The following is a 10,108-nucleotide window of genomic DNA, read 5'->3' on the forward strand; positions in this document are numbered from 1 at the left end:
GAGAGCGCGAGAGCACAAGAGAAAACAATTGTTTTCATAATAGACTTCTACATTTCTATATTAAAAACACGTTCAGAATTGCACAATATAGATACAAGATACTGCACAAGCTGCTGTTTTTGCATTAGGAATACAGATCACTTTAAGCATTACAGAAATAAACTAAAGCTGTTGTTTTGAGTGCAACTTACCAAAATCACTTAACTGTGTTCACTTTACAAATCTCAAAAACTTTGGAATAGCTTGAATAGTAAGTATTAACAACATTTCAGACATATTACTCCTTTCAACTTCTTCCTAAATTTCCATTTGTCTCAGACTTCTTCCTGCTCCTACTGCAGTGCCTATCGGTTGGTGTACTGAACATTCAACAGACGTTTGAATAATACCCAAGAGTAGTGTCTATGGATTCAAATTGAGCAAGCAGATGAGAGTAGTGTAGTATCTTGCCAACAGATGCGGCTGGCCAATTCGCAAACGTTTTCTCTCCACGTTCTCATACCATTTCTCATGTTTTATTTCATACATCTAACATAATTTATCTCCTATTAGTTGAAATTGTTATGGAGGTGTTTCCAGTGTTGATATTTTTTGAGGACATGTGCCTAAATAAATGTGAAAATTGCTTCATTTGAAGTACTGGCAGGATATCTGGACCTGTTTTCTGTTGGAAGTACTCACTGACAGGACGCTGCAGGACACTTTTTTTTTAAAACAACGATGCTTACTGAAGTCAAGACACATGAATTAAGCTAACTGCTTGCACTTGTTTACTGGAAGTCACACGTCTGAGTTTATGGTTGTCAGGAGTGTGGCTTTTTCAGATTATTTGATGATTTGTGTTCATTTGGTTGATGCCTGCCAAAAGAGAAGCATTTTCAATATTCTGATAAGCCCTTTTGGACAGTTCACCGAAACAGCTGAAAACCCATGCAGCCATTCTCCAAAGAGGCTTCCAGAAAATTTCTTTGCAACTTTTCCTAAATTGAAGAGCATTTAAAAACTTATCCTTTTTTCTTCAAGAATTAAAATAGCTAATCTCTGAGAAAGTGTTTTTTTAAATTGATGGATGCAAGTGTTTGGTTACTGAGAAGGATATATGTTTTCACTGTCATATTTTGAAACAGAGCAACAACCTTTGCATTCTTTATTTAATAAGTCTTGTTTTATAATAAATCAATAGTTTTGTTGTTTATTAAATAAATCTGGTTGGTGGATTAATATTCTTACATGGATAGCTTGATATATATTAATCGGCCATACAAATAACTGGGCAAAACATTTTTAATTTATATATACACCGTGTAGCCAGTAGAGTAGTGAAACTAGAAAAGAGAATGTATTCCTCCAATTTTGGTTGTAACTGGAATGAGGTGCCTACAAATCTATGTGCCAAAACCATCCTAAAGTATTTTATCATGCTTTTTACAATGTTTAAACATTATAAATTTAAAACATTTTTGAAAATTACACTTACGTTTGTTTATCATTTTAGGGATATGCAAGACAAATTACAATTATCCTTAGGGTGACCAATCTTCAAAAGGGCTCCTGAGAAAATAAATGTATTAAATTGTTGTACAATAAGGATACATAGAGAATCCAAGAACAGGGACCCCTTACCCCTATCAGTGAACCTCTATCACTGTTATTTTCATGACAAGATTGTCTTGGCCAGCAGATCGGGAAGTGGAAATACTCTGTTGACATGACACTATCATATTCTCAACTTCAACAGTAGAAAGTCTCATCAATTGATGAAGCCAAAAAAATTTAAAATATGTGAAAAAGAAAGAAAAGTCTTATAAAACTGAAGTGATCACTCTCATTTGCATCTGATTACTCAAACGTACAGGAGATCAATGTGTCAGCACACCTCATTGCATCAACTTTTTTCAGTTGACAGATTTCAATAAAATGGAATGCCATAATATTGCAAACCAATTCCCACTTACATTACCTGGAAGGTCCATAGATTTCCAAACAAGGAAAATATTGCAGATCAGGTTTGAAAAACTAACAAATGCTAGTTAACAACTCCAACTTTTTCTGTTTCATGCTTTAAATGTCATGATGGTTAATATTTTAATCCTTGCAGTGTAGGCTTGCTTATCTCAACAATGCATCAAGTACATTTCAAGAGGGCACAAAAATAAAGAAGAGGCGTATTTATCCAGACTCACCTCATTCTACAGACCTAAAGAAATAATCTAGCCCAATATAATCAATGCAGTGCTGAAGTAGTGCTGATTTGTTGGATATACCTCATTCATATGAAATGCTAAGGCAAAACCTCATTCTCTCTACATGCACATAAAATAATCCCATGGCGTTATTTGATGATGATCAGGGAGTTCTTCTTAGTGCTCGAGCCAATAATTATTCTTTAATCATAATTCATTAGGTTATTTGTCTTACAACTATTAATGGAACATTGTTATGCAAAGTGGCTGCTCCATTTGCCGACAACGGTCCTGAAGCACTCACGTCCTGAAGTGTAAGGAATCATGAAATGCAAGTTAGTTCTTTACTAATTGGTAAGTGGGGTACAAAGAAACTATTCAACATTACATAGGTCTTGTAGCCGAACGTACAAAATTTCAGAAACTCAGCATTTTTACTACTCAGAGAAGCTTCCAAGATTAAAAATTAGAAGCTTGCTAAACTGCAATGCTGCCCAAAACTAAAACAATACTTGCACTGTTTCCTTCATATGGTAAAACTGTATTAGAGTACAGCAAAGCACACATTCAATTGATTAATCCATAAGACGCATTAAGGAATCGTGGGGAGATTTCTTTGTTGATCTGTGACAATGCCTAAGTGGCACAAAAGCATGAAATTCTGCCAGAAAATTGCACAATATTTTGTACTCAGAATTTAAGCTTCAAATCATGATCTTTACCTTGCCGTTAATATGTTGACATTTATTATTGATCAATAAAGATCAGTTCAACAGAAAATCTACAAAATAATATACAAAAGCAACAAGATCAGAAAATTACAATGTTATGCATTTCTTATTTGAATGTAATAACTTGGTTGCAAAAATTTGTACCGATCAACTATACTTTGATTAGACTAGAAATCAAAGTCTGGCCTACATGTGACTCCAGACCCACACCAACTTGGTTGACTCTGATCTGCCCTCTGGGCAATTAAGGATGGGCAATAAATGCTGCCTAGCCAGCTACGCCCATATCCCATGAATGAATAAAGGAATAAATGAAGGATCTCCATTCTTCACCCTTTTGGCTAGAGGTATCCCCACACTTTGGTCTAGGACATACAAAAACTTATTCTGAAATAATTTTATTACATCAAACGCTTATTTTTAAAAAGAAAAGAAATCTGTGTGGTATGTTACTTCATGTAAAAAAAACTTCTCCATCCTAATACATGTTTTCTCTCAACCAAGTCATAGCACAAAAAATCAGAAATGTTCTCTCCTTGAGCCTTTTAGGTTATTCCCTAGGAACTCTGGGTAACTGCCCCTCACTTGGAATTATGGGTATTGTAGGTCTTTCCTCAAATGCCAACTCTCAACTCCAAATACACAGGCAAACCAATATATCCAACCCTGAACTCTCAATAGCAGACGACAGCAAAACATGCATGTATAAACATCAGTTTCATCACATCTGTATCTACTGATTATACAGTTAAACAAGATAAGGGCGTTATTAAAAACATTCAACTTAATTACAAGGAGAATAGTTCAATAAGGACCTAGGTACAAATCGGAAATGTTACAAAAACCACTGAGAAACATGTGGAAAAATTACAAGGTGCAAGTAGGCAGTACAGATGTTGATTACATTTGTCTGAATTAAATTTCAAATGCTGTGCACTGGAAGGAAAAACATGCAAAAATGCATGTCATGAATGGTCTTGAAATAGCCATGGATAAACTTGAAAAAAATGTAGGAATCTGAATTGACTTAATGCTCAGCATAGCAAGCAAATGCAGAACAGTTACCAAACAAACAGATCAATGAACTACATAGTCAAAGGAGTAGAGTCTAGTTGAAGAAAGTAATGATTAAACTCATTTGTAAAGATCACAGATTCTGAGTCCAATTCTTATTGATAAAAAGTGAGAAGACAACTCAAGTTACCAAATGCAATACATAAAAGATCCACGAGGTGGCTTTTCAAGAGAAGTATCACAGAAACAAATGAAGAAACATATGGACGATAATGGAATAGTTTAGGTTAGATGGGCTTCAGATTGGTTTCACAGGTCGGCGCAACATCGAGGGCCGAAGGGCCTGGACTGCGCTGTAATGTTCTTTGTTCTATGTTCTATGTTCTAAGATGAACTCCGGACAGTGCTAGGTATTTTCTCATCAACCCTGCTGAGAAATGGCATTACAAACCTCTGTAGCAAGTGGGTCTTCAACCTGGGTGTCCCAAGCTGCAGTAAATCTCACTGCAATCAGGTAGTTCTTCCCTCTTGGTTAATGGACTGAAACTTCAAAACTGAAACAATTAAACTTTCTATTAGGGGCTTCCATCTCACCGAGGTGACTTCAGGCAAATCCATATCACCAATCAGCTCCAAAAGCCCTGCTCACATTTTGACATCTATGGCAAAGCACTGGAGACAATCCATATCATTGGAAATAAAACCCAAACGATTCCAGAAAAATATCGATTTGCCACATCTCCCAAATCTAACAGATGCTTTACAAAAAATTCCAGGATCTGGATCTGTATCTCTAACAAAACCTAATCAATGTACCTTGGGTAACACTCTGTTTTTAAAAAGTTTCACTATGTACCATGCATTAGTTTATCAGAAATATGGCTTATAGACAAACAGACAGATGAAAACATTGCCTTCACCCACCTTATTCTGGCTAGGAGGAGATCAAAGCTGGGAACTAAATATTCATGGATGTGATTTTCAAGAGGATAGGCAGGAAGGGACGGGCGGTAGAATAGCTTTGTTAGCATGGGATGGAATAAGTACCTTAGCAAGAAACGATCTCGGATTGGATGATGTAGAATCCATATTGATGGAGATCAAAAATAACAATGAGAAGACGACACTGGTGAGACTAGTGTATAGGCCCTCTAACAGTAGCTGTTCCACAGAGCAAAGTAAATAAGGGTGTGCAAAAAAAAGAAGTACATTAATCATCAGTGACTTAAATCTTCACATCAATTGGGAAAATCAAATTAGCGGAGGTGGCCAAGAGGAAGAATTCAGAATGTATTTGGGCAGTTTTCTGGAACAAGATATCGTTGATCCAACCCAGGATCAGGATAGTTTGGTAATGTGTAACGAGGCAGGTTTAATAATCTCCGACAAAGAGACATCCTAGGAAACAATGACCAAATTATGGCAGAATTTAGTGCGTTGCGCTCAAGTGGGAAAACCTGGGTCAGAAAAAATTGTGTTAAAATTAAGTAAGGGTAATTATATGGACATGACAGCACAGTTGATTGGGGTGGATTGGGAAAGGAATTTAGCAGAATTTACAGTTGAGGGACAATGGTAGACATTTAAGAAAATAGTTAACAGTTAACAGTAAAAATACATTCTAGTGAGGGAGAAACATTCTAGGAAGGGGTAAACCAATCGTGGTTAACAAAGTAAGTTAAGGATAGTGTCAAACTGAAAGAATGAAAACATACAATGTAACAAAGATTAGTGGCAAACCAGAGGATTAGGAAAGTTTTAAAAGCCAACAAAAGTTGGCTTTGTTCTATGATCAAAAAAAGAATCAAGAGGGAGAAAATAAACAGAGGGTAAACCTGGCTAGTATTACAAAAACAGATGGTAAGAAGTTCTTTAATTATATAATTAAGAGGGGGGTCAAAGTGAAGATAAGCCAATATATCTCTGGACCTGATGAGCTGCATCCTAGGATATTGAAGGGAGTAGCCACAAAGATAGCTGATATGTAATTATTACAAAAGGATGTAACAGCTGAGCATTTATAAGTACATAATATAATCAAGCAGAATCAGAATGGCTTAATGAAGGGGAAAACCATGCTTGACAAATTTGTTGGAGCTCTCTGAGGTGGTAACACACAGGATGGATAAAGGGGAACCAATAGATGTGATATATTTGGAATTTGATTACATCAGATTACTTAAGGCAACAACCCGATATGGTGGGGGCATGGACAGTGGATTGGAAAACTAACAGAAGTCAGAGGTGGGATAAGGGAGATATTTTCAGGATGGCAACCTGTAACTAATGGAGTGCCATAGAGATCAGTGCTGGGGTCAGAATTATTCAGAATGTGTGTGAAGACTCAGGTGTTACACTATCGCCAAGTTTGTGAATGAACAAAAAACAGGTGGGAAGGCAAGTGGTAAGGATGACAGAGTCCACAGAGTGATAGAGATTCATTAACTGAGTGAGCAAAAACTCAGCAGATGGAACATAGTATGAGAAGATAAGAAGGTATACACTTCGGCAAGAAGCATAGAAGAGCTGAATAATATTTACATACAGAAAGATTACAGAAAGCTGCAGCACACAGGGATTTGCAGGTCCTCATGCATTAATCACAAAAAGCTAGCATCCATTTCAGCGGGTAATAGGGAATGCAAGTGGTCTGTCGGCCTTTCTTTCAAAGGGAATGGAGTATAAAATCAGGGTCATCTTGCCAAAACTACCCAAGGCACTAGTCACACCGTACCCAGATAACTGTGTAAAGTTTTGGTGCTCTTGTACAAATAAAGATATACTGGCATTGGAGGCAGTCAGCAATAAGGTTCACTAAGTTAATTTTTACTTTAGAGTGACTTGATTAAGAGGGGAAAGCAATACTGAGGTATGCTTGCAGGGAACATGCAAACTGATTGTAAATGCTTCTACAGGTATCTGAGGAGGAGGTGATTAGCAAAGATAAATGTAGGCCCCTTACACGAGAAATGAAAGTTATAATGGAGAACAAAGAAATGGCAGACCAAATTAAATACATGTTCTGATTCTGGCTTCACAAAAAAGTTTGTGTCACAAATAACATCCCAAAAACATTGAAGAACCCAGGGTCTTGTAAGAGGGATGAACTGAAGGAAATCAGTATCAGGGAAATGGTGTTGGAGAAATTAATGGGATTAAAGGCCAATAAATCCCCAGGGTCCGATAATCTACATCCCATGGTACTGAATGCAGCCCTAGAAATAGTGTATGCATTGGTGATTATCTTTCCACATTATACACACTCCAAAACAATTCCTATGGACTGGAGGCCAGTTAATGTAACACCACTATTTAAAAAAGGAGGTAGAGAGAAAACAGGGAATAGACCGGTTAGCCTGACATCGGCAGTTGGGAAATGCTAGAGTCCATTATAAAAGATTTAACAGCAAGGCACTTGAAAATCAGTGACAGTGCCAAAATTAGACAGAGTGAGCATGGATTTACAAAAGGGAACTCATTCTTGACCAATCTACTGAAACCTTTCCAGAATGTAACTAGCAGAATTGATCAGTGAGGAGCCAGTGAATGGTTTACTTTGTCTTTCAGATGGCTTTCAAGAAGATCTCTCTGGAGATATCAGTGTGTAAAATTAAAGCGCATAAACTGGGCTAATGAACTGACATAGAAAACTGGCTGACAGACAGGGAGCAAAGATGAGGAATAAACAGATCTTTGTCCCCAAGTGGTAGGCAGTGACTAGTGAGGTACCACAGGCAGCTGTACTTGGACCCAAGCTATTCACAACATACATCAAGGATTCAGATGAGATAACTAAATGTAACATCTTCAGTCTGCAGATGACACATATAAACCTATAACATTCTAACAGGTCTAGACAGGATAGGCACAGGAACTGGCAAGTCCATACAAATATGGAACAAAAGGAGGCCACTCAGCCTTTCAAGGCTGCTCCACCATTCAATAAGGTCATAGCAGATCGGATTTTAACCTCTACTTTAACTCTACTTTCCTGCACATCCCCAAACATCTTTCATTTGCTTGATAATTAAGAATCAATCTACTTCTGCCCTCAACATATTCACATATTCTGCGTTCAGTGGCTTTTTGAGGAAGGGAATTCCAAAAACATACAACCCTCAGGAAAAACAAGGGTGTTTCCTCATCTCTATTTTAAATGGGCAAACCTCTATTTTTGACCCCTAGTTCGAGATTCTCCCACAAGAGGAAATATGCTTTCAACATCTATCCTGACAAGTCTCCTCAGGATCTTATATGTTTCAATTAAGTCAGCTGTGACTCTTCTAAACTCCAAGCAAACACGGGCATAGTCCGCCTAGCCTTTCCGCATAGGCAAACTGTTTTTTTGAGGTATTTGTAAAACTAGTAAACCTTCTCTGAACTGCTTCCAATGCATTGACATCCTTCCATAAGTACGGTGACCAGTACAGTATAGTGTACTCCAGATGCAGTCTCACCATTGCCATGTATAACTGAAATATAACTTCCTTTTTCTTGCATTCACTCCCCTTGCAATAAAATGTAACATTCTATTGGCTTTCCTGATTATTTGCTGTCTTGCACACTAACCTTCTATAATACATGCACTGGGACACCCAAATCTCTGAGCTCTGCAACCTCTCACCATTTAGGTAATACACTTGTTTTTTCCCTCCTGCTAAAATGAACAGTTTCACATTTTTCCACATTGTACTTTATTTGCCAGATCTTTGTCCACTCAAACTAACTATATACCTTGGTAGGCTCCTTATACCCTCTTCACAATTCACTTTCCTATCTATCTTTGTGTCATCAGCAAATTTAGCTACTATATCTTTTATCCCTTCATCAAATCATTTATATAAATTGTGGAGAGTTAAGGATCCAGCACCGACCTTCAGAACCAGCAATCATGGAGGTTTAAAAATAGGGTATAGGCCACCTGAAAACTCAGATGAGAAGAAATTTCTTCATTGACTGGTATGCCTGTGGAATTCTCTAGCACAGAAAATGGCTGACGTCAGAACATTGAATGTTTTCAAGCAGGTGGATAGATTTAGTTCTTAATGTGAAAGGGATCAAAGGGTATGGGGAGAAAGCAGGAACAGGGTACTGAGTTAGATAATCAGCCATGATCATATTAAACAGCAGAGCAGGCTCAAAAAAGGACCAAATGGCCTACTCTTGCTCCTACTTTCTACGATTCTTATGAGGAGAAATTAAGTAGGTTAGGCCTGTGGTCATTATAGTTAGTAGAATGAGAGGAGACCTTACTCAAACATGTAAAATCACTAGGGTGCTCGAGAGGGTAGATACTGAGCAATTGTTTCCCCTTGTGGCTGAGCCGAGAGCCAGATGGCATTACTTCAGTGTAAGGGGTCACCCACTTCAGGCAGAAATTAGGAAGTTTCTTTTCTACTCAAAGGGTAATGAAATCTGTGGAATTCATTACAGCAGAGGACTGCTAAGGCTAGATCATTAAGTACATTCAAGACTCAGCTCGATACATCAATAAAGAAATTAAGGGTTACAGAGAAAAGGCCGAAAAGCAGAGTTGAGGATTATCATATTTGCAATGACTTCATCAAATGGCGAAGCAGACTCCAAACATTAAGGGGATGTAAACAAATTCAAAGCGATAAAAGGCAATTATGTGGCCAATATCAAAAAATTGTCCATCAAAGAGTTATCAACTTATGAAAAGGGACTTTGGGGAAGTGCAAAGACTTACAAATGCATATATTATGAGATCATGTATTACAGAATCACTACAGTGTAGTGGCGGCCATTTGGTTCATTGCGTCTGCCCTGGCTGTATTTGTTGGTCCTATCCTTACTTTGCTTGAAAATTAGTCTTTATTTGAAATAATGTTTAAACTAAGGATAAATGAAAGAATGCCTTGTCTAAGACAAGCCTGGGATAATTCCTGATCAAAACGGATGCCCATAATATATTAGTGAATATCAAGTATTCAAAGTGAAACGTTAGAAACCTCATTGAGAGTCACTCAAGATTCAGCACAGAGTTTAAATTATTCATCTAATTCCACAAATTGGAGATGGCTTGAAGGCAGCTGGTAAACCAGGGAAGAGTTTGAAACAACAAGGTGTAGAGCTGGATGAACGCAGCAGGCCAAGCAGCATCAGAGGAGCAGGAAGGCTGACGTTTCGGGCCTAGACCCTTCTTCAGAAAATGGGTCT

At 37.6% G+C, this 10,108-nt stretch overlaps 1 protein-coding gene across 3 annotated transcripts in view; it reads right to left on the reverse strand.

Moving 5' to 3' along the window:
• mapkap1 (MAPK associated protein 1) overlaps positions 1–10,108 on the reverse strand; it is a 253,844-nt gene that overhangs the window by 136,755 nt on the left and 106,981 nt on the right. The gene's annotated exons all lie outside the window — the stretch shown is intronic.

The sequence above is a fragment of the Rhincodon typus genome, chromosome 28, assembly GCF_021869965.1.
Source record: "Rhincodon typus isolate 14 chromosome 28, sRhiTyp1.1, whole genome shotgun sequence".
Classification (NCBI taxonomy): domain Eukaryota; kingdom Metazoa; phylum Chordata; class Chondrichthyes; order Orectolobiformes; family Rhincodontidae; genus Rhincodon; species Rhincodon typus.